Below are 23,755 nucleotides of genomic sequence, written 5' to 3'. Positions count from 1 at the left end.
GAGGAAAGTACCTCACCACCATTAGGTACATGATCTGGTTTCAGCTTGTTTAAGTAGTCTCAGCCTTTATTCTTTCTTCTGTGGCAGCTGCAGTGTTCTGAGATCATCCTGCCCATGGTGTGGAGCATCAGGAAATGGATTCTCATCCCCCAGGCTAGAACTGCAGGGTGGTGAAGAATTTGCAGTATGGAAAAGAAGAGTCTACCATCTAAACATCCAGGACCAATGCAAATGGCATGGGAAAGGGCTCAAATGTTCTTAATGACATTTCTGGCAACCTCACTGGACTTGTTTCTCACTTCACTGCTTCTTATCCTCTTTTAAACAGTATAACCATTACAGCTGTCAGCTGGGAGGATGATAGTGCCTTGAGAGTTGGAAGTAGTTACTGCTACTCCTTTCTCTTTGCCTGAATAAAAGATGGGAGAATGTGGCCTGAGAAGGTTTGGTTTGAGAAGCCTAGACCTTGAGATGTAGTATGAGGGCAATTTTCAGTTTGCATCACTTGCAGAGTCATTGCTAAATACAGCAGGACTTGGGCATGCAAAAATGCTGGGCGTGATGGAGGAGGAGGAGGGAGTGGATACCAAACCACTTTGTGGTCCATCTAGAGAAGACGATCCTTCAGAAGGAGTGTGGTCAAACAAAGCTGAGACTTATAGGAGGGATGGCCTGTGCTGCCAAGTTCCTGCTTTGCTAGTCTGAAATGAAGTGCACAGGTGCAGAGCTGAATGTCCATAAGGTACTGGCTTTGTACAAGAGGCAAGCTGAATATCTCTGCTTAATGTGTGCATGTCAGAGGGTGAATGGAACCCCTTCTGCAATGTGGATGGTTTGTGGTGGCCCACAGTGAGCAACGGTGCAGCAGTGAACTGAGCATGGCACTCTGAGCAGCCTCATTCCATCAGAAGCACAGCACTGCTCTCAGTGGCACAAAGATGCTGCTTGCCTGAGTTTCTGTAAACACCAGTTGCAATGCTAAATGTGAGTGTATGAGAGACCAATGGTTTTTAGTGGGCTATCTTGAGCAACTCTTAGTGGAAGATTTGGATTTCCACTTGGTGCTTGCTGATGTAGTTTCAGCTGCCTACCTGCAGCTTTCTTCCTGACAGTTAGCTTGTCTCCTGTGTTTGTATATGTGCTACAGCATGGGCTCTGTGGGGCACAGTGTGCTATCAAGAGCCTGCTGCAGTGGAGTCCTGAACCTAGTAGCCTGAGCTGCTACAAAAGCAGCATTGCCCAGTGCCTTCTGATGGCAAAAATCCTCACTGTTGCTCTGAAATACACATAGGTTTGTGTTGGGCTTTGATAATCCAGAGTAGGCAGCTGAAGTCTGACCTCAGTGAAGTTGCCCTGCATGCTCCAGCTGGGCTGAAGTTGACCCACGTGGTGCTATGCAGTGTTTGTGTTCCATGAAACAAGGATCCCCTCATTGATTTGAGCCTTTCCAGGGACTTGAGGTTGTAAAGCTGGCAAGACTTTTCTCCTTTTCCACTGCCATTCACTGAGGATGACCTTCTGACCATCCCTTTTGACTTTGAGCTTGCTGCTTCTTTCAAGCCCTCCTCTGACCCTTTGCAAGCCAAGCACAGCGTGTTTGTATTGCCATAATGCCTAAAAGCTGTTCTCACAGGTTGTTCCATCTCTCTCTAAGCTTTCAGAACTCATTTCTCCCGCCAGTGTCTTGTGTAACTCTCCTTGTGCCAACACTGTTGGCTTCCACGGGTGAAGTTCCTTATGCTAGATAATTTGGAATGAGCTTGTGACAGAAAAATCCCACTTTAAAATGCACTTTACTCCTGCAATGCCTTTCATCTGATTTTGTGGCTGATAGACTTTGCTGAGGTAAAAGTCATGCTGCTATAATGTGTTTTGTTTGCAGATTAAGGCTATCCTGCACTCAAACAAGACTTATTCATTTAATGTGTATGGACAGGGGGCACTCAGGCTGCAAGGAGTTTTTGTACGTCAGCTTCCAGGTCAGTGAGTTTTTAGTCTCATTTGTGTCAGCAGACAGCAGCCCTTTGTTCAGCATCATAACCTTTTCCGCCTCAGTGACACACAGACGCACACGTTTGTGATGCAGATCCTGAATGTGCAGTAAACTCCATGGATAAGTTCCATAAGCCCAGCAAAGACATTATGTGTCTTACTTGGAGGATCAGCTGCGTGCTCTATTGACCAGTGTTGAAGCCAAGATTGTGAAGGCAGTTAATTATTAATTTATTTTTGCTTTTCCATCCATCATTGCCTATGTGAGAAAGAAAAAGGGAGTGGATAGTGAGTGAAGTGTTTGCTTTGAACAGATTGCCTTTGTCAGTTCTAAAAATCAGGATAAATATATTAGTTAAGTATTATTTAATTTAGCAGCTGAATAACATTGTTTCTAAGAAGGGCCAGGGTGAGAAGGCCAGGATAGGTTATGAGCATGAAAGGGCCTGAGTCATGGACACGGAAGTTTAAAGATGAAGGCATGTGGCTGTTGCTGGTACCCTGATGGCAGCAGTAACTGCTTGCAGCCCCAGTCCGTGACAGCTGGTGCCTGCTAGCAGCTCCTCTTCTCATGCAGAGTGTGGAAAAGCAAGGAGCGCCTGGGAGGCACCATCCTGCTGCGGATGGTGTGCCCGTTCAGGGAGCTCGGAGGTATCACAGTGCTGAAGAAGCTCGTGTGGGCACCTCAAGCGTCCCAGTGCTGGTACTACACAGGAGCATGACACTTGGCTCAAGAACTGACCTGCTGCTGTTCTGGCTGAAGGGCCCTTTTCTGTGCTCTTCTGACCCAGCAGTGCCTTACTCCTCCACCAAAACTGCGCTCAGCCCTGATGCGCTCGCATCCTGCTGGGCTCTACCCTCCTGCATCCTTGCTGTGGGTTCTTGCGGAATTCCCTCCATCTTGATCCTCTCGGACTTTGTCCCTAACAAAAAAGCTCTGCTCAGGCTTCTCAGAATTAATATGCTTTGCCCTAACTCAGAACTTCCACTTTCTGGGAAGTTCTGTCAGTTAAAGCTTGTTTGTTCTTTATTTTCCCCTTCTTTAACCAGAATTAAGTAGTTCACTTTTTAGATTTCCCATGACGAATGCTGTATCCCAGATTTTGATTTTAGAAATGCTTTGCTCTGTGATTTCTGAATTTTCATTTTGAATTACATTCATTTAAAGTTGTTGTACAACTTATGCTGATTTGCTAAGTATACACTGATAGTCAGAGTATGTGTATTGTGTAGGAAAACATTGTTTTGATTGATAAGATCAGCTGCTGCATAGTAGGATTGAAACATCTTATCTTATTCCCTAGAACAGGAAGTCCATTGTTTGCTATGTAATGAAAGCTTGGCAGTGCCATTATGACACCCAGGAACGTCTTCATCTAAGAAAGCAGGTAACATTTTGTTCTGTAGTATGATGCAATTCATCTAATCATCTAAAAGAAGATGAAATATTCCACAGCTACTGTCATGTTAGGGCAAGGCAGTAATGATATATGTGGTATAAAAACCTCCAGGATAAAATATGTGCAATTTGGATGTTCTGAAATAGAGCTTCTGAGCTGCCAGAAGCAAAGCTGTTCCAAGTAGCTTTGGCAGGAACGTTTATATCAAAATCAATGCTCTTTATAAAATCAAACAAATGTCTTCCTAAAAGAAGCTTTTCCCATCAGAATACTTTGGTGGTGTTTTGTTTTTTGTTTTTTTTTACTAGTTGCCTCTGTCCCTGTCCCTGTGAAGGTAGTGAGTGTTTGTTATGCTTCTTTGCACCATGATTACAGAGTACTTAGCTTTCTCATCAGGGCTCAAACCCAAATCTCCATAGTGAAAGTCCTAAAAATTCCTTCTTTGCACAAGCTGCTCTTCTCTGGCTCCCACACAGGAGCGTGCTGTTCAAGCAGCTGCCATCTTTCCTGCCTCTCACACAGGGAAAGGACAGTGTGAGCTTGCTGCTGGGCCTCTGCCATCCCCCTGCTCTCCCTGCGCAGGGGAAATAGCAAACATAGTCATGCCTCTTTCTCTTTTCTGAGGTGCTGCCCAAACAAGCAGTACAGATGTGTTCCACTAAAACAGGGAGGCTGGAGCAGGGGTGACAGCATATGTTAACTGGGGAGCTTCAGAACTGTCAGCTCTCTAGTTTCCTTCCCTGTTACACTTTGCATCGGAAGTGATGCCTAGCAGGTGAGCTTCTGATGCTCAAGTGGAGGAGTGTTTCTCTGGTTGCCTTAATGCAGTCATCACTGCAGACAATGATGGGGGGCTACAGGTTGGGAAACTGAATTGTAGTGTGGCTCACAGCACAGGTGAAAACCTGTGAAATCAATCTCAAATGAAATCTGTGAGGTTGTTATGCCGTATAGTTGAAACAAACTGATACTGTAGAGACAGATTACTCGTTTGTCTTAAGCAAACATTTGCTTTGGGAGTAGCATCCGCAGTAGATGAGCAGTTCTGTGAGGGCTGTGGCATGGCAGAGGATTGCAGTGACAATGCAGATTTTTCATGGCAGTCCATGTACAATCCGGACATCAATAGTTACAAGATATAAAGTATTCCAGCAGAGAAGCAAGAGACAGTTAGCAATGTGCTGCCCAAACCAGTCTGCCTATAGCAAGATCAGGCTGCCATGTTCATCCACACTGCACCAATTTAAAGACTTTTTTTTTCATTTTTATTATTGGTAACAGTGGGGAAAAAAAAAAAAAGAAAAAAAGAAAAAAAAAAGCCATACTTAACAGGGAATTCTAGGCTCTCCAGAAGTCAGAAATAAAAAAGCTGACGGCTTTGTTGCAGATGGAGAGATGAGAAGATGAGTGGCAGTTCCTGAGTTAGTTTAGAACAGGCAGATTTTCTGAGCTGGTTTATGCTATGCAGCCTTAAGGCTGTTATTACTGCAAGGATCTGGGAGCAGCACATGAGGGCAGGCTATGAGGGCATTTCCTGGAACTGTGCCACTGAAATAGTACTGGGCAAGTTCCCATGAGCGTGCTTGTCTGATTTTTATGTCCACAAGACAACAAGATGTCCCCATTTGCATCAGTTCGCAGAACTAGATTAAGGTTGGGAGAACAGAGGAATTCTTTGTTCCTTAAGCTAAGATCTGGATTTAGCTACATTCAAATTGATACTTTATGCAGGTATGAGAATGCCTTTGCTTGTTATTAACCTGTGCTGTGTGTGTCATTTTTGCTCTCTGGGTTTGTGCTCGAAGCAAGCCTTGGAAAGACCAGGCCAAAGGCTGCAATCAGAGACATCCCAGCTCAGGTTACAGCACCAGAAACTGCAGGGAAACCCCGATGTAATGAAGTCAGCAGGATTTTTTCCCCTTGAGTAGGGAGCTGGCGATTCGTTTGTAGGGACACATGGGGACAAGTGGTTCACATTAAGAAAAGAACGTCCCTGTTGCTTGAGGCAACTAGGAAGCTTCAGTGGATAAATGTGGCCATTTGGGATGGGGTTCATCTGCGTCTTGGAGCTCTGGAGTCTGGTTAAAGGCTGCGTAGTTCTGAGTCAGACAGAGGTCTTGGATTTGGGGCCCTGATGGGGCACTGATCCTGGCTGACCTGCAGAAGGTGCAGGCAATTGGTGGTGAGCAGAAAAGCCTACCAACAGGGGAACGAGGCCGAGGAGAAATGGAACTGGGGGAATCTTCTGCGAGAATCCGCTGGCTTCGAAGTCAGGGAGCAGAGCAGTACAACTAGTTCATGGTGTGGGAGCTCTGCAGGAGCACAGAGAGACACTGGGATCAAGCGCAAGCAGCAGCTGGGAGCCTTGCCCACACAGGAGCCATCTGGCTTAGGTGCTAGCAGGGTGAGAACAGGGAAAGAGCTGGGTGCTATGGAGGCAGCCAGGCAGCAGAGGAACTTTGATACTGGAAGGAACATGATTGGATAAGTACAGGGGCCGATGTGTTTGCAGGGATGGTTTCAAACAGGGTCCTGGTACAAACAGGGAGGTGTGAAACCAAGATTCAAGAGTGCTGGGAACACTGTGTGTGGTTCTGTCAGTAAAGTATGCTTACATAGGGGCAGGTGCAGAGCAGGGCTCAGAGGATGAGTGAGGGCCAGAAAGCTCAGCAGATGAGTGAAAACTAAAAGAGATCAGTTTGTTTTGCTTAGCAAAACAAAGACTGGAAGAGGAATGTGATGTCTCTCTGTAAACACTTCATTGCAAAGTAAATACTAGAGGGGAAGGAGAGGTCTTATAATAAAGATCAATACTGGCACAAGGACAAATTGGTACAAAGTTGCTATTAATACACTTAGCCTGAAAATTAGATTTTGAGCTGCTAGAGGAGTGAGATTTCGGAACAGTGTCTCAAAGGGAGAAATGGAAACCAAAGGGATCTGAGACGCCTGCAGGAGCAAAGAAGGCAGAGAGTAAATTAAATCTCTGACGCAGTCTCATTCTGTTTCATGCGCGCCAGTGCTATAGACGGCCCAATCCTCAGGTCTGGGCAAGAGAGCAAGTTGCAGCAGTCAGCAGCCGTAATGGAGAACCAACAGCCAAGTTACAAGTCAGCTGCAGGACAAGGGGAGTTTCAAGGTAGCTGAGCTATGCAGATTGACAGCTTTGGCTGTATCCCAGTGTTTGAGGACAGAGACTTCACCAACCTGGCTGAAGGTAAAGCATTCTGACAGCGTCTTGCAGAAGCAAAACCTGCAGAGTAGGATGCAATTGTAAACTTTCCATCTCCACTTCCCACTGCTGCCATTTTCTGTTCCCTTCTGGCACAGATCTGTGCTGTGGCTTGTAAGGTAGCTTTGTCTGTGTCCATCATTCCTTATATGCTATATTTCTGTCTATTTCTTTTCATTAAAGATTAAAATTTGTTCTACGATGTATTTTGGGAATGCCTACAATTTTGGTGGAAACTTACCCTGACAGCCTTTAGGCATGAAATTTCAGAAGGAAGTTCAGTAGAACTGCCTTTGTCAGAGATGATATTAGGACCCTTTTGCAAACCATCTTGGTTAGGTTTGCTTGGAAGTGTGGGAAAATGTTTTGATTGAGAGAAAATGAAGTCATTTCTTGGGAGTGTTCTCACAGCTGCTCTGTTGCCTTGGGTCGGAGCTGAGGAATGCTCGCCATATTGCAAGCTGAAGTTTTCAAGCTAGAAAATAGGAGGAAAATGCAAGCAGATAAGCAAAAATCAGCTAACTAAAACAAAACATTCAACCCTTAGTGATGACATACAGAAAGGTATTCCTAGAAATGACAACAGTTTGGAACTGAGATAAAGAATGCAAGAAGAAGACGAAAATTAGATGTTAATGGACAGAATCCTGAATGAAGGAAGTAGCAGAGCATGCAGAGCAAGCATCTTTTTCAGCTCATAATGAGACGTCAACATTCAGGCAGAGAAACAACTTACTTCCCCTTCCTTCTGGCTGCAAATCTGGAGAGCATCAGGGAGTGATGGGTGAAAGCTGGAGGAACACTGTTGCCTGTTCTGAAAAAAGAAAAATCTGTTTCTCATCTGAAATTTGCCATAGTATCCATGGTGCAGCTCTGCTGAGTTTGCTTTTGCATAGCATTTTTCTGTTACTAATAGACTTTAGTTATTTGCTCCCTGGCGTGATGCTGGTGTGGCAATAAAGCTAAGCAGATCGTTGGAAGGCTGCCATTGATGGATGCAGTCGATGCATTGGAAGGATATGATGAGTATAAAAATTCCATTTTCCAGAACAGGCTCATATCTGATGATGTGAAATGTCATAGGTCTTTCAGAAGTGGCCAGTCTCCCTTGCCTGCTGCTCATTAAAGAATGTGGGTCTTCGATTTTCATGATCCAACAGGGAACCAATTTTCATGAACCAACAGGGAATTTTGGTAGGGAGAAGGGAAACCTTGAAGGACTAACACAAATGTGGTCTGCAGGTAACAGTTTTCCATTCCCTCCTTTTCCTGCAATACCTCAACAAAGAAGTTAGAGACTCCTTATCTCATAAAGACATTTTTTTTTTGTACTGAGTTGTCCAGAACTGTTCAGTCACAAGTATGCCTTCGTTCCAGGCTGCCTGAGAATGTTTGCCTGAGCATTATGAGGTATAGGAAGTGGCCTACTATATGCTGGGTACCCCCACAATCTTCTCTTTTGGTGAATGGAGGAGATAAAAATGGCAAGTGCTGCTCACTAAGAAAATAAAAGACTCAAGGACAATAATATGACTCTTTCTTCTAAGAACTTCCACAAATTCTCTTGTGCGTTCGGTTTCAGTCTAACATGGGAGATAGTTGGGACTCTCCCCTCTACGTACAAATTTCTACTTCTTTCCTTTTGTTTTCCTTCCTTCCTCTGCCATTCTTCCTTTTCTTTCCCTCACAGTTTAAGTGAAACCAAATACATTTCAGTCTTCCTCTTTACCTGTGGCTGTGGTGAGGGTTATTGCTAAGAGCTGGTTCTTAAGCCTTTTCACCTCTTGCTGCATTGATTTCAGTCTGGCCATAGGTAATGAGGGGTGAAGTATGTGAATCCTGCAGCATGCACATGAGCTTAGATAGAAGAAGCTGGTTGAATTTGGAATTTGTTGCAGGAGATTCATTGAAAAGCCTAGCTAGAATTTCCCTGTCATGCGAACGCTCCTATTTATGATTGTCAAGATTTTTCCATCAGAAAAATGAAATCCCTGCATAATGGCTCTTTATGTGAGAGGATACATTCACTCCTTCTGGCCCATTTAGGGCATCAGGACAAGTCTAATAAAAAAGGCACCCACCTCCCGTCCTACCCTTCTAGCACCCATTCCTGTCTCCACAATTAGCTTGGCAGCCGGGCTTGTTCTTCGTGCCGGTGCAGCGTGTTCACTTGCACTGACATGGTTTCCTACTGCCGCGAAGGAAAAGGTTAAGAACTAAAAGAAGCTCTGCCATCATCCACAAGGCATGAGGAGCCCGGTGCTGCTCCTGCCCTGCAGAATTCCAGCACCTGATGGACTGAACCCTGCGGCCTTCCGTGAAAGGTAATCCAGCTCCAGGGAATTATAAATACCCTTTGGTGAGGCAGATGGGGAGCGTGGTAGGACAGAACGCGGTATGTCCCTGTGAATTGGTTCAGAAACAAGTGCTGTGAGCCTGTTCTTAAACTAAATTAAAGTTGGTGTAAAATGCAATGCACCAATAAGCAAACCTTGGCAATTTGGATGTGGAAGGCGTCCCGTGCTCAGAAATGTTCAACCACTGCTTGTGGTTTCATTGTGTGGATGCAACAGATGAAAAGATGGGGCAGATCATGTTAGAGGATAATAATCAATCAATAAAAAAATAAATCAATAAAAAAATTCATCAATAAAATGATGAAGAAGGTCTGCAGGAAATGGGGATTACCCTGTCTTTCCCCTTTCTTGGCTAGGTTCAGTCTTCTGTGCTCTTTGTAGAAGACCATTTGGAGACAGTGTGATGCCTCACCTACTGAGGTGGATTTAAATCTTAATGTCCACGTCTCTAGCTAGGATTATGGAATGTGCTATTTCTTTTTGACATTTGAATGCAAGGGTGTCTGCATTCTGCTGTCCAAAGTTTTGATTTAAACACAGCTGAATATTCCAGAAAGAGGAAGAAGGAATACTGGTGTGGTGCAACAGTCCACATTCAAGGCAGTAGTGCCAAGCTTTGATGAGGGAATCCACCTGAAGGAGGCTAACATTGTGCAATGCCCTGAGAGGACCCACGCAAACCAGAAACTACACTGACCTTCCTGCTGATTGTACTCTTTAGACCTTTTCTTCTGTGCTGCCACTAGCCAGAAGGAGCAATGCTAAACCACCCCTGCAAATGGTGAGACATTGGCTTCTCATTTCACAGGGTTAGAAAGAGGGACAATATAAAAGTGAAGTTTAGCTGCAAATATGCCATATCACAATGATATTTGTGAGAGCCTAACTGTTAGCACAAAGGTGTAGTGCTCATTTTAAGAACTCTTCCACAGTTCTTACAGTTTTGCTGTGCTTAAACTGTTCAGATGAACACCTGTAGGAAGCGTCTGAAACAAAGCACGCAGGGTGATCTGTTTCACAGCCTTGGTCCACAACACACCTGTAATTTTCCACCTGAAACCCTCCTGCTGCTGGGAGGAGTTGGTGGGAGCGTCACTCATGGCAAGTGACTCATGGCCTGACTGCCCCACTGGGATAAAATCTCTGCAGAGAGGGTTTGAAGGATTACCTGCTTTGATCACATGGGCTCACGTGGAGGCTTGTCTCCATCCTCCTTTTGCTGACAGGCATCTAATTTTGAGGCAGCTGCTCACGTTCTGCTCATGGCCTTTGCAGTGATGTTAGCAGAAGGATCCCTGCGAGATGTATTTACACTGTAACACACTGCAGCTAGGTTTAGGTTTAGTATCAAGTAGTTTGGGTTCTATGTTTTATTCTCTGAAGCGACACCAAAAACATGACTGTTGAATTATTTGGAAGTATTCTGTTTCTGAAGTCTGTCTGTTGGGTTCTGCTCCTGACTGGAGCACCCACAGCAGTTTGGGCACAGGCCCAGCTTGCACTAGTGCAAAACTGTCTGGCAGAGAACAGGTGTCTTGACGTGGATATGAATTATTTTTTCACTGATTTTTTCACTCCTTTCCTCACTGGCAGGGTAGCAGAAAGGCACAGTGCCACAAGGAAGAAGCAAACGGATCAGTTCTAATTAGCATGACAGCACTGACGAGGATGAAACTTTGTGCTGGCAAAATGGGGCTGTATTAACTTTGCACTGATTTATTCCAAATTTGAGCACTGTTTGTCCTCATGCAAGCAAGGAGGAAGTGGAGAATTATACTTAATATTCATTTTCAGTGTTGCAGTTAATTGCAAAGTTCTCTGAAATATGAATATATTTCCTTTCCTAGTGTTTCCCCTTCCATTAAACTATACCATTGATTTCTCATTGATTTTGACTAAAAAAGGCCGTTCTTCGCAGCAACATTGTCTTCCCTTTTTAGTTGAATTGATTGCGCATTAATGCTAATTTGTAATTTTACCAATGCATTCCATGTTGCATTTAGCTGTTGATGCGTCTTAAATCATTCAGCACTCTGTTTATCTGTATATAATATCTGTTCCTCAGCCTGATTCAGACTTGCAGAAGGCATTTATGTTTATTAGATAGCTGAGATAAACATTTTTGTTCTTTCTCGTCTAGTAGGAGACAGAGAGTGTGAGAGAGAGTGTATGAAAAAATAATATGCTCAGTACAGCTCAACTCTTTAAAAGGGTAGATAACAGCAGGACAAAGGGAAATGGTTTGAAGTTGAGGGAGGGAAGATTTGGGTTGGATATCAGGGGAAGTTCTTTGTTGTGAGAGCACTGAGGTGCTGGAACAGCTGCCCAGAGAGGCTGTGGATGCCCTGTCCATCCCTGGAGGTGTTCAAGGCCAGGTTGGATGGGGCCCTGGGCAGTTTGGTCTAGTATTAAGTGGGGAGGTTGGTGGCCCTGCATGTGGCAGGGTTGGTGGGATTCATGATCCTTGAGGTCCCTTCCAACCCAAATCATTCTGTGATTCTATGGTACAGATTTTTAAATAACAAAAAATTGTACGAGGTTAACAGTGATCCAGTTTCCAGCAGGGGAGGAAAACGGCCACTGTGAAAGCTTTGGTAAAGGAGAAATCCCTTCAGAAAAAGTAAACAGTTGCAAGGATTGTATGGTGAAGAAGTTACTCATTTCCATTCTGTGTCAGTGGAATGGCAATATACGCATGCAGCTTCTTTTCATTAAATGATATTGTTGGCTTTTTAGGCAAATGTGTTTTGTTTAGAAGTGTGGTCCCAGGTTTCAAATATTACCTCAGACATCTGTGATTAAATGAGGAATTCTAAGGTCCTTATTTCCTTAGTTGAAGTTAAATATTGTGGCCCCATAAACTTGAGCAGTCTTTGTTATGCAGTGTGAGCAGTGCTCTGATTTACCGTCACTCATGAAAGCATCCCAGTTCTCATTTGGTCTCATTTGGTGTTGTTTTGTAGCTTGAAAGATGCACTGAAACATAAAACCAGGAGGCTTTACATTGTGTTTGTTTTCCAAGAAAGAGCCTCCCTGTGCTGCAGGATGCAGTGTGTTCTGTGGCCTTGGGATGCACAGAGCTAAAACTCCTCTACAAGGAGCAAGCAATTGACTGCAGCCAGAGCCCCTCCTGCCCTCATGTCTGTGTGAGTAGCCCCTGCTCTGTGCCACCAGAGACTCCTGCAGGCAGGCAGCCTGTGGCTGGCTTGACTTGCCAACCTGAGCTCTGTTTGAGCAGTAGGGTCATATCTGTAGGGTGAGGATTAATCAGGGAAGCAAAGGAAGGCAAAGCACCTGAGCAGAGCGAGGCTTGTAGAACTTGTGAAGATGAGGAAATCTCTACTATTTTTTTGAGGTTGATAGCCTCCATGAGAGCAGACAGCAAGACTCTGTTGGCTCAGGAAGCCATGGTGTGCACAGAACGTTTGTGGTACCCAGGAGGGCATGGTGTGCAGCAGCGCTGTGGAGAAGAAAGCACTCACTGAGCCTGGCAGCAAGCACACAGCTTGTCTTGGTGTGCCAGTGACTGCAGCTCAGAGAAGGAGGGGGTTGTTCTTCACTTTGTTCAAGCAGTTTGACCTCTTAGGGCCACAATGAAGGGGAAAGTGCAAGCCAGAGGCTGGTTCCAAAAGTGACATGCTTTCTTTTCCATGCTTCAATAGTGGTTCTCACCTTTGGGATAGCAGCATGTCCTGGTTCCCTCTGAGCTCCTGCAAGGATAGGAGCTGCTGCCTCACTCAGGAGCAGGTGCTTTACTGTTTCCTCCTTGAGGAAGAAGCAAGGTGTCCTAGCATTCAGAATGCACAGTGTCCATTGCCTGTGCCATACAGCAAGCTGCAAGGCAGTCATCCATACCTGCCATTCAGGAGCTCCACGAAAATGCAGAAGCCAGCAGCAAACAAGGAGAAAAGAGTAGAAAGAATGTAAAAATAAACTTTCGATTAACTGAACAAGTGAATCAAACCCTTTGCCTCTGATCTTTGACAGAAAGGTAGAATAAATTGGGTGGAGACGTGGAATATAAACCTAGACATCTGGAAGGCACTGGATCCTCCAGTAGAGCAATCTGGGTGCTGACATAGGTGCAAGTCAGGCTTAACGTGCCTTACTTTCACCATTTAGCCCTGAGAAAGTTCCTGTTCTCAAAAGTTCCGTTGGGTGTCACTTTCCAGCTGAGTCAATGTAAGTAACAGTGGCTGCACAGGGATTGCTCTTCTGCTCATCAGTCTTGTGCAGAATTAGTTAAAAATTTAAAAAAAAAGTGAAGCATTTTTCCTGAAAGAAGACATTCCCAAAGAATGGATGACCTATTTTTTGCTTTCTTTAAAACAATTTCAGTGGTGTGAAGGGAGCTGTAGTGGTGGGCAGGCCAAGGCAGTCTCATCCTGGGCCTGTGGACTTCACTCGAGGTAAGTCACTCCCATGCTTGGCTGTCATTGTGCAGTCTGAGCTGTGTGATAACAGTGTGAAACATGCAGTGTTGAGATGGGAATGGCTCTTCAGCCGTGCCCTTCAGTGCCTTTTCTGATGGGCTCAGCAGTACCGTGGGGCACTTACTGGCTGCAGGCTTGGGGCGAGCTGTGGCTGGGGGAGATCGATCAGTGTTTCCAGTGTGATGCAGTGCATACACAGCTCCTGTGCCAGTCCTGGCCCTGCACGGGGGCTGGCTGGAAGGAGACTCTATGGAGTGCCCTAAAAATATCCAAGTGTCACTCAGGGTAGGAAGGTGGGGATGCCCAGGGCTCTCTTGTCCTTTACTCTGTGTGCTGGAGGACTTGGCATTGGCTGCTGTCTCTTGCTTTGTTCTGTGTCTGTGTTTGTCGTAGCGGGTTTAGTGAACGTGCTTCCCTTCAAGTTTTTTCTTGTTGGCATGACAGTGAAGTAAAGAGATGTGGATGAAGTGCAGCTGTTCTTTTCAAAGCATATGTCTGTGCACAGGAGAACTTGAGGTTCCGGCAAAGCGTCACAAGATCTATGAAATACTGTTGCTGTAGAGTAACTTCCGTTGAACAGCAGTTGATTGTGTTCAGCTGGCTGAGGAGAGAGCAGTTAGCATCAAGGAGCAAAAAAAAAACCAACAAAACAATCCTAAAACAACAATCCAAGTGAAAGCTAATTGTATCCCCAAAAACTTTGAGCATATCTCTGTGTTTGGCTGTTATTCTTTATTTATTTATTATTATTATTTTTGCTGGGGAAACAATCTACATTTAGTAAATCTTCTAGTGAACACGTTTCCCCTTGATTCTCAAAAAGCTCTCGGGTTTTAACAAATCGTGTGTGCATGTGTGTAGGTTAAAAAAAAATAAAAATGATAGCATGTTCACTTGAGAATGTTGTTTATACATTTAAGCTGTAATAGTCAGGCAGTCTTGAGTAGCTTGTAGCTTATAAAAGTGGCATAAATATCTCATGATAGGAAGTTAAGAAGCTTGAGCTCTTGAAACTGCAGAACTCCATGTGACCTGGATGGATTTGTGTGTGACAAGCTGAAGAAATGGGCCTTCTGGCTCCAGGTGACTTCTCAGGATTGGCTAGTGAGCGTTCCTCCTCCTCTCGGAATTTAGACATTTCAGGTTAAAACTTATTTAACATTAACTAATTTTAAGAAGAAAGGACCATTGCTATCCTTGCTGAATGCCAAAAGTACAGCCAGAGCAGAAATAATCACATCTCATCAAGGCTACGTGCTGCAGCTCAGTAAGCTCCCATCAAACCCACCTTTTCTATAGATGGCTTTTTCTTCCCTGACTTCTCCTTTCTGAAGGCTTGGTTAGGTAGGAGACTATGCAGCTGAACTCATCAGACCTGGTTTCTCAGAAGAGAACAAGACATGCTTCAGAAAGAAGGGCAAAAGCTCTTTCCATTGCCAGCAGTGTGTTCATCCCACCTCCTCCATGACTGCTTGCAGACTGCAAAGCTGAAGTTCCCTCTGCACCCTCTGAAGGGAGCCTAACGTGGCGTTGAAGCCAGTTGCCTTTCCCCTGGATGAAGGGTCAGGGATCCGGCACAAGTTCTCCCCACTGACTGGTTTTTGCTCTGGCAAGAGCACAGAATTCCCTGTTGCTGTCAGTAGCGTTTCATTCCCGGAGACCTTTGTGATCTGCAAGTACCTCGTGGCAGGTGAGGGGAAAGGGAACATGCCTTGTGATGTTGTGGTGAGCCAAAGCAGTGGTGAAAACAGCCCTTCAGGTCTTTCACGCTGATAGCACTGGGTAATATCCTGGGTCAGCCAGCTAACCTGACCTCCACGGTGGTTGCCTGATAAGTCCAGGCTGCCTTCAGAGCCTCAGAGCTGGGGGTGCTGGCTGTTTTAAGGCTTTGGCACAGAGTTGCTTGTTTTATCCTAGATAAGAGAGGTTGAGACACAGACAAAGGCATTCATTGTGGCGTTTTTGTTGCATAGTGATTTCTGATGGCCAGAAACAGCCCTGAGTAGGGTACTGTTGTTTCACATATGGCTAGAAAAGCATATAGCTTTCTCCAAGGACACTGGTGTTGCCAAGTTACCCAACTCCAAGTCACCCTGTTGCAGAGCACTGCGTATGGGACCATACACGGAAATCACTGCTATATTGAAGGCAGTACAAAATAAGAGGTGCTTGTTTAGCAGTGCGTCATGGAGACATGTAGCAACATTTTCTGAGAACTCACATTGGCTCAAGTAGTATCAAAGGGGAATTCAGCCTGTGGTTGTAACCTGTGCCAGGGGTTCCCAGGTTTATGTTGTGCTGGCAGCAGCAATAGCAACCGTGGGCATAAGCAGCAGTCATTGTTATCATTGCTGGAGCCAAGGGTGGATCATGAGACAGTGGTCACTACAGATGTGCTGTTTCATGCCTATAGGAAGGCATGCCTCTAATTTCTCCTGTGTAGCCTTTGGTCGTGTGCTTTCATAATCACCAACCTACCATCGTCCTCCCCAGCAGGACCCCTGCTCCCTGTCCCAAGTCGAGACCCGCACTTCACCCTTCATTTACTGAACCCCATCTCCATCTCCTGTGCTCATGGAGATGTTGGCACCAGGGCTGTGGCAGTTCTTCCCTCAGTGATTTCAGTACCACAGCTTAGCTGCTCATAAACACATTAAGATCTCTGCTCTCCGGGATAGCCCTTGTTTCACTGCAGTGGCTGCATCCAGCAAAGAGATGTTCCCTGAAAATAACAATAACATTAAAAAAGCTGAGGGTTTTACACAGACCTTTGAGGTAAGATTAACTCAGGAGGCCAGTCCATTGCTGAGAGGCACTAACCACTGAGTGCCAGAAATGTATTCTTTGTGAACTGCACTGTGTTAGTAAAGAATTAATTGATGAAGTATCAAAACAGTCCAGGGTAAAATATCATATGTGTATGGGAAAGATGGTGATGAATGGGAAACTTCAAAATAAATCAAGCTGTGTTGCCTTTTTCTGGTGTTCCTAGTGCCGTTTTGTTCTTCAGCAGCTTGATTTGGACTATACAGATGAGCTGACTCTAGAATTGAAGTAGAACAGTGGGCAGACACTGATGTAGATGTAGCAGCTCTAACAGCCTACTTGTGTTTAACCAAGCTAAACACAATTTCAGTGAGGGCATTTAAATATTTTCAGAAAATACAGTAAAGCAATTACATTTTAAACAGGAAAGTCCCATTCCCTTGTGCTAGAGCAAGACCAGATCTTTCCAGATGATCTACGTCAGAAGTGTGGTCTTCTGACAGCTGCTGGTGCACAGCTGATCAGGCTTGAGGACAGTACTCAAGTGAAGGACTGCTTGCTGCAACGCAGGCTCCTCAGAAAAACCCCTGCAGCTTCACAATACCGTAGGATGAGCACCTTGGGTGCCTTTGTGATAAAGTAATCCTTATCTATTCTTCCTGAAGCTGCTCACGGTGCACGATGCTCAGCAGTCCTACTTCCAAAGATAAAGTAGTGGAATACTCTTCCCTATTTTCTTTTTCATATTCATAAGGTTACCTTTGTTAATGAAGGCAACCAAGCCAGAGAACAGCAATGTTCTAGTAAATGGGGGTAAGTGGCAGCCCAAAAGTACGTGAAGAAGTGAACTGAAACCTAACAGATAAAGGGGACATGTGCTGTGCGGCGTGCTCTGAGTGTGAGTGAATGAGTACAGCTTCTGCAGTACACAACTGCTTGCAGAGGGAATCGGGTGCTGTATCTTCTGCTGTACTTAACTGTGGTGAATTAAAGCATCGAGGGAAAGTCCCGCCTCTGGCCACTGTGGTTTTGATAGTTTAGAGTCAGACTACAGTGTCACCAGACATGGCCTCATTTCTCCACTTACATCATTAGTTTAAAAGAAAAAAAACAACAACCATACGACAAAATTCCCACAGAGCCACTTGAAAATAGTTACTGATTCAGTTAAAAACATCTGTACGATTCCATATTATTGGCTAGATTGCCTGTGAGCGTGGCCTGCCATCTGGAAGCCAAGGAAGCCAGAAGGACACCAGGGAACCCTAGGCATATTCTGTGATCTGTGCTGTATTCTTTAGGACTTGTCTTTGGGAATTCTTGTGTGAAAATGGCAAGATAAGAGAGAGAGGACAGGGGAAAACAAAAAAGTAAATGTCCCAGCTCGAGGTAAGCCTTCAGAAGAATCTCTTCTTTGATTACGCGTTGTGAATTTTCTTTGTTTTTCACTTTGTTTTTGAAGTCTTGGGTACTGTCAGATGTGGGTGAGGAGCTGCCTGGATCAAAGCGTTTCTCCTGTTTGGCAAATTGAGAAGGCAACTTCTGAGTTAAACTGATTTTTATGGTTAATTCTGAGTACCTAGGCTTAAATGTCAGGCCAGTAATTTGCCCAGTGAGACTCAAACTCAGTTGCTCTCTGCCTGTTCCTACCGTTCTCCACTACCAGAAAATGAAGTTCTTCAGGGAATAACCGTGACAAATCACTTCCTGCTGTGACACAGGAAGATCTGGGTTTCTGAGAATACCTCTGAAAGGAGCAGGCGTGGAGCAAAAGGTGTAGGCAGAATGCACTGGGGCCAGAAGTGTTCCCGTGGTGAGAGCTGTGACAGCCCCAGTTCGCTGGGCCCAGAGGTCTTCAGCTGGGTGCAGGAATCCCTTGTGGTTGGGGCTCAGCCTGGTTTTGGTTTTGTCCACGGAAGTTTATTCAGGTGCCAGGAGGGAGCAATTAGACCAAGCACTTAATGGAATGCCGAAAGCAGCAATTCCTTATAGGGTGGCCTATCTAGGACTGATCCTAGAAGCTAAAGAGCTGTTCATTATGCACTGTTGTTTATCTGACTCTTCTCCATTGGGAGTGAAGGATTTCAGAGCTGGTTTGGAAGCTGGTGGTATCTGCAAGATGGCCACCTTCATTGAAGAAAATCTAAACAAAAAGGTTTTTCAGACTAGTAATGTAACATAATTTATCCAGAGCGAAGGGACTTTTTGTCTGGAGTTTGGTGAGTGTTTTACATGAATGCTAGAATCAGGCATTCTTCAAGAACAGCGCATTGTTTGGAAAAGAACTGTGACTGTGCCCTCAGGAAAGGGATGATCGCTGTTCAGTGGTGAAGACAGCATTAGGAGCAAAAAAGCAAAAGCAGTGTGGAGGGGGAGGGAGAATGGGTAGCAGTTAATATAAATTAGAAATGAAGTGCAGAAAACTGGAAATAAAAAGGGATATGTGAAATTATCCTCGGCTGCTATCTTCAAGGACATTATAGAATTTAAACAATCTGCCTGAAACAGAAAATTGTGTAAGGCCTCTTTGAAATGGAAATGGTGCAATTGTTAATGAAGATGAAAATAAGCAGAAGCGTTTAGCAAGTATGTCTGATCTGTTTTTGGATGACAGCAGAATAATGTACTTGAATCACAGGAGGACAATGCATTAATTTCTAAATTATTAGGCCACCAGGAAAAGGTATTATAAAACACTGACAAAGAAGAAGTACTTCAGGAGGAGCCTGTTCAGATGACTTGCAGATGAGAGCCTCGGCAGTAATACCAAGAGCACAGGTGGTTTGCAAGTGGCAATTTTGAATACTGGGACAGCTGGGACACTGGGCTGCAGTATGCCAGAAGGGAAAGTGGAGGGCTGGAGCAAAGCCATCGTGGAGAGCTCAGAGCAAGGGCTTCTTCCCTGGTCCGTGGGTCCCTGCAGGCTCAGGGTGCGGCCCTGGATGGCAGGATCCCTCGGTGCATCTCCTGGGCTTAGGGCTGCTGGCAGATGCTGCAGCACAGAGCAATGCTGCTGCTGTGGTAGGAACTGCTGCATTGCAGCCTCTGAGGTTGGAAAGAAGCTCTGCATCCAGAAATGCCCTGAAGTGCTGCAGGTTTGAGGTGGAAGGGAGCTGGCTGAGATTTGAAGCCACCATCCCTCAAAGGAGTGTTGGTTTGGGGTTAACTGCCTGGGGAAGGCGCCAGCACATTGGTTTGCTTGGCTATTCTGTTCACTTGTGCCTTGAACTCCTGTGTACTTAGGAATTAATTTCCTTGGGAAACATTATGAATGGTGATGACAGTGCTCACACGAATTCTCTTTGTGACTGGCAGAGAAGGGAATGCACAGCACTAAGGCTGCTGTTAAAAATGGTGCTTTGGGTGCTGAGCCTCTGCACTCACCATGGCAGCACTCAGCTGTAGGGCTTGGGTGCTCCAGTGGCAGTGTGCCTGTGGGCTGAGGGAGTTTTCCCACCTGTGCACCCCCTCCAAGTAAGGAGGATTTAGAAGATAAAGCGGAGGACAGACTACATGCTGGCTATGCCTCCACTGGGGCACCACTGGGCTGGCTCTCATTTCCCAGCCCTGGAGCTCCTTGCTGCTGGAGCATTTGCAGCGGGGAGAAGCCTGCTGGAAGGAGCAGCATGCCTTTGGGGTGGGAAGAAGGCAAGGCCAAGGGTGAGGTATTCAGTTAGTTCTCATACTGATGCAGCGTTGAATTGCATGGCAGAAAATATTTACCATCTGGGTGGCCCCCGCTCGCCCACCAGTTCCATCTCACAACTCTGCCTTCGAGGCAGCCCTGCCTCCTTGGCTCCTTGTGGTGAGGGGGCTCACCGCAGCAGCAGAAGGGGTAATTCCACTTCATTTGTTAGTATTGGCTTGATAGGAAGGTAATTTGGCTTTTCTTAAAACATTGGAGCCACTTGTGTGTTTCCTTGAATTGCATTTGACGTGTATTTTTCAAATGCACTTATGTCTCCAGTGAGTGTTTCGTAATTTAAGAATAAATGATTTCTTCTCATTTTATTTCTAGGAAATGCTCCTATCTGTGAATCTCAGAGAGGCTCTTGGGTTGTTAGGCTGACTTCGAGGTTTCTGCAGTCTTTGCTCTTTGCCATTAGCATTACTATTAGTCACTGTTTGCTATGAATGAGACGCTGGGCCCAATATGTTTTTTTCCTGCTGTCAAGCTGATACCTTGAATAACGATGTGAAAGCAATATTCATTATTAGATTATTGGAGGAAATGGAATTAGAAATGGGATTCAAAATGGGATAATTAATATTAATGGCAGCTTTATTATGCCATAATGTTTTGCAGAAGCGCACTGAGAAGGCTCTGCACCATACAAGACACTTTCCTTGATGTGGCTTTGTATAATCGATTCTAAATACCGGGAGCTCAGAGTGAGTAATTACTAATTGGGAGCACAGCACTGCAGGAGGAGCCAGCTGTCCCTTCCCTCCCAGCTGCCTCTCCTCGGGGTGAATCGCAGTCACAGCGCCTGCATTATGCTCCTGTGAGTTGCTACCCATATCCTATTTCTCCCTTGATTTTTCCCCTTCTCTGTCCTCTCTTCACCTGCTGCTGCCTATGCTAGCCAGGGATGAGAATGCAGCATGTGGAAGCAGTGCGGGGCTCAGAGTTTTGCCTTGCCTGTCCTGCTCAGGTGCCTATCTTATGTTATGCAGGAGAAATGTGGCAAGAGGAGATGGTGTGGGAAGTAAACTCAACCTGAAGACGACTTTGGCAAAAGCCATTAGGAGGATGTTCCCAGGGCCCTGCTCTGTGCATGACAGGCCGGTTGTCTGTTTGCCGTGAGGTTGAGCAGGGGAGGTGTGAATGTACAACTGACCTCTGCAAGAGATTGCCAAAGCTAGGAAGTGTGGCTCCAAGATGAATTTTAGACTGCCTTCCTCCAACTTAGCACTTCATCAGTGTCTGTGCAGGGTCCTGACTGACACTGTGAGGTCTGTGGTGCTGACATTGTAGAAATAAGTAGAAATGAAGCTTGCTTTCATTCACCATCAGCTGCAAGCTTTGGCAGCTTCTGAAGTGTTACAACACTTCGTAAATGTCTATTTCTGCCTACAGAATATTTTCTTTGTCGTATTCCTCTGGCAGTTCTTAGGTTAGAATGAGGAAAGGGGATTTTCCTAATAGCAATGTGAAAACTGGTGAGAGATAACTCGTTTTTTTTATTTTATATTTTATATTCATTCATATTTTATATTCATATTTTACTTTATAATCTTATATTCATATATATCCTTACAGTGAAAAATAGATTTTAAATCCCCACTATCAGTACAAGCTGGGGGATGAAAGAATGGAGCACAGCCCTGCTGAAAAGGACTTGGGAGTGCTGTTGGATGGCAGCTGGACATGAGCCAGCAATGTGCCTTCCCGGCCCAGAAAGCCAACCATATCCTGGGCTGCATCCACAACAGCATGGCCAGCAGGGCAGGGAGCTGATCCTGCCCCTCTGCTCTGTGCACTGAGGCCTCACCTGAAGTGCTGCATCCAGATGGAGAGTCCTCAGTACAGGACAGATGTGGGCAAATGACCCAAGGGATGGAGCACCTCCCTACGAGGACAGGCTGAGAGCTGGGGCTGTGCAGGTGGAGAAGAGAAGGCTGTGGGGAGAGCTGAGAGCGGCCTGTCGGTACCCAAAGGGGCTGTAAGAAAGAGGGGGACAGACTCTTTAGCAGGGTCTGTTGTGACAGGAAAAGGGGAAATGGTTTCAAGCTAAATGAGGAGAGATTTAGATTTGGATATAAGGGAAAAGTTCTTTACAATAGGGGTAGTGAAGTACTGGCATAGGTTGGCCAAAGGGGAGGTGGAAGCCCCATCCCTGGAGACACTCAAGGTCTGGCTGGATGAGGCTCTGAGCACCTATTGGAGCTGTAGGTGTCCCTGTTTGTCGCAGAGGAGTTGGGCTAGATGGCCACTAAAGATCCCTTCCAACTCCAGTTATTCTAATTAAGGAGAGGACAGGAAATGGAGACCACTCATTTCTCTTGTAAGACCCACCAGTAGTGAATGTGAAGGATAGCAGTGCTGTGGGCTCCTGCCTCTTCTTCTTGCTTTGCTGTTTGGTGGTGCCACGCTGATCACTGCCCATTGTATGCATTTTGCAGTCTGTATGCTGGCTCTGTCTTTCTGTATGCTGGCTCTGTCCTTCTGTCACTCCCTTCTATACCTGTTGTTGCTCACAAAGTCATGGGCAGAAATAGGGCCGTGACCTCAGACCTGTCATTTCCCCATCCACGAAGGAAGGGAGCCAGGGACGTTTGTACACCACAGTGACTTACAGATCTCTGGAGCTGCAGTTCGTCAGTAATGCCTTATGCTTGGGCAGTGCCCTGTGGAGTGTTGTGATCCCTGGGCTGAGCTGCTCTGCAGCCACATTGAATTCAAACAACGGTGCATTCAGTTGGCCACAGTGCATGTTTGGACTTCAGACTCATGGTGGTTTCCTTCTGTCCTTCTGGGCTGATTACCACGCATTCCTTTCTTTTAATTTCAGCCTTCTGCAGTTCTGGGAAAAGGTCCTTGATTAAGTACTGAGAAACCGGTCTATTTGCGAGTCTAATTTGGTTGCTTTAGTTACATTACTGTATGCTAAATATAGGAAGGCACCGAGCAAATCCCAGTTCCTGGGCTGAACAGGGTGTTCAAGAGCCTCGTTCACATTTAAATCATGTGGCTTGGGCCGCTGTTTAATTAGAGCTAATGAGCCAATTTCTCACATATTGTAAATCAGCACATCTACGTTGATTTATGGGAGAGTAGCAGTTTTGTACAGCTAAAAATGAGCCCAGTGCTCAACTCCGGGCTTCTTGCTTCTAGTTGAAGGCCCCAAAGATGAATGGCATGGCATTAGAAATCCCAGAGAGACAGCAGAGTTCTTTGGTCTCATAGCTGGTATCCGAGAACCTAGAGATCAGCACGTGAAGAGGTTTGAAGCCTGAAAGCTGGTCCTGTGGTTTGCTGCAGACTCTGCTGCATTCTGTGCTATTCCTTGTGTTTGTTTTTGGTTTTGTTTTTTTGTAATCCTGAAATCCACAGAAGATAATGAGGAAGTCTGCTTGTCTTCTAAGCATGTGCCTGCAGCCTTGGCATTGCAGGGGACTTCAAACTGCTGTGTAATCATGCAGGACTACATTTTCTTTCTGTTCAGCAGGTGGAAGGAAAAAAAAAAAAAAAGCACCAAAAAGAAAATAGCAAGCCACAGCATTTTAAGTGCATGTAAGACTTGTAATAGGTGAGAGACTGATTGTGCTAGAGACAAGTCTTATCTGTGGCACAGCTACTGCATATCTCAGGGAACAGCTTCTCCTACAGTGCCTTGGTGGCAGCAAGCCATGGCCCTGGCCTAGGGCGACCACTGGTAGGGCTGAGCTGCCATGTGCCCTTCCACCCCTGCCTGCTGGCCAAGCTGCACCCAGCATGGGGCCCACCACCACAGCACGTGTGGGCTTGCCTTGGTTTTTCATCTGGATGGAAGATGGTGAAATTTCATCCAGCTGAGCTGCTGACTGCAAGGTTTGCAGCAGGTTTTCTCCGAACTCTGTTCACCGCTCAGT

At 45.5% G+C, this 23,755-nt stretch overlaps 1 protein-coding gene across 4 annotated transcripts in view; it reads left to right on the top strand.

Moving 5' to 3' along the window:
* HEMK1 (HemK methyltransferase family member 1) overlaps positions 1–23,755 on the top strand; it is a 70,092-nt gene that overhangs the window by 38,039 nt on the left and 8,298 nt on the right. The window contains exons 12-13 of one of the 4 annotated variants that reach the window (XR_007379224.1): positions 3,297–3,380; positions 20,487–20,685. The exons of 1 other annotated variant lie outside the window; for it this stretch is intronic. The gene's annotated coding sequence lies outside the window, so the exon portion shown is untranslated. Of the gene's footprint in view, positions 1–3,296; positions 16,393–20,486; positions 20,686–23,755 lie in introns of those variants that run through there. 2 more of the 4 variants (XR_007379225.1, XM_048957019.1) reach the window with 2 other exon arrangements.

This window comes from Lagopus muta, chromosome 11 (genome assembly GCF_023343835.1).
Source record: "Lagopus muta isolate bLagMut1 chromosome 11, bLagMut1 primary, whole genome shotgun sequence".
Lineage (NCBI taxonomy): Eukaryota > Metazoa > Chordata > Aves > Galliformes > Phasianidae > Lagopus > Lagopus muta.
Note: the sequence above shows the minus strand (reverse complement) of the source record. Positions and strands in the feature narration are given on the sequence as shown.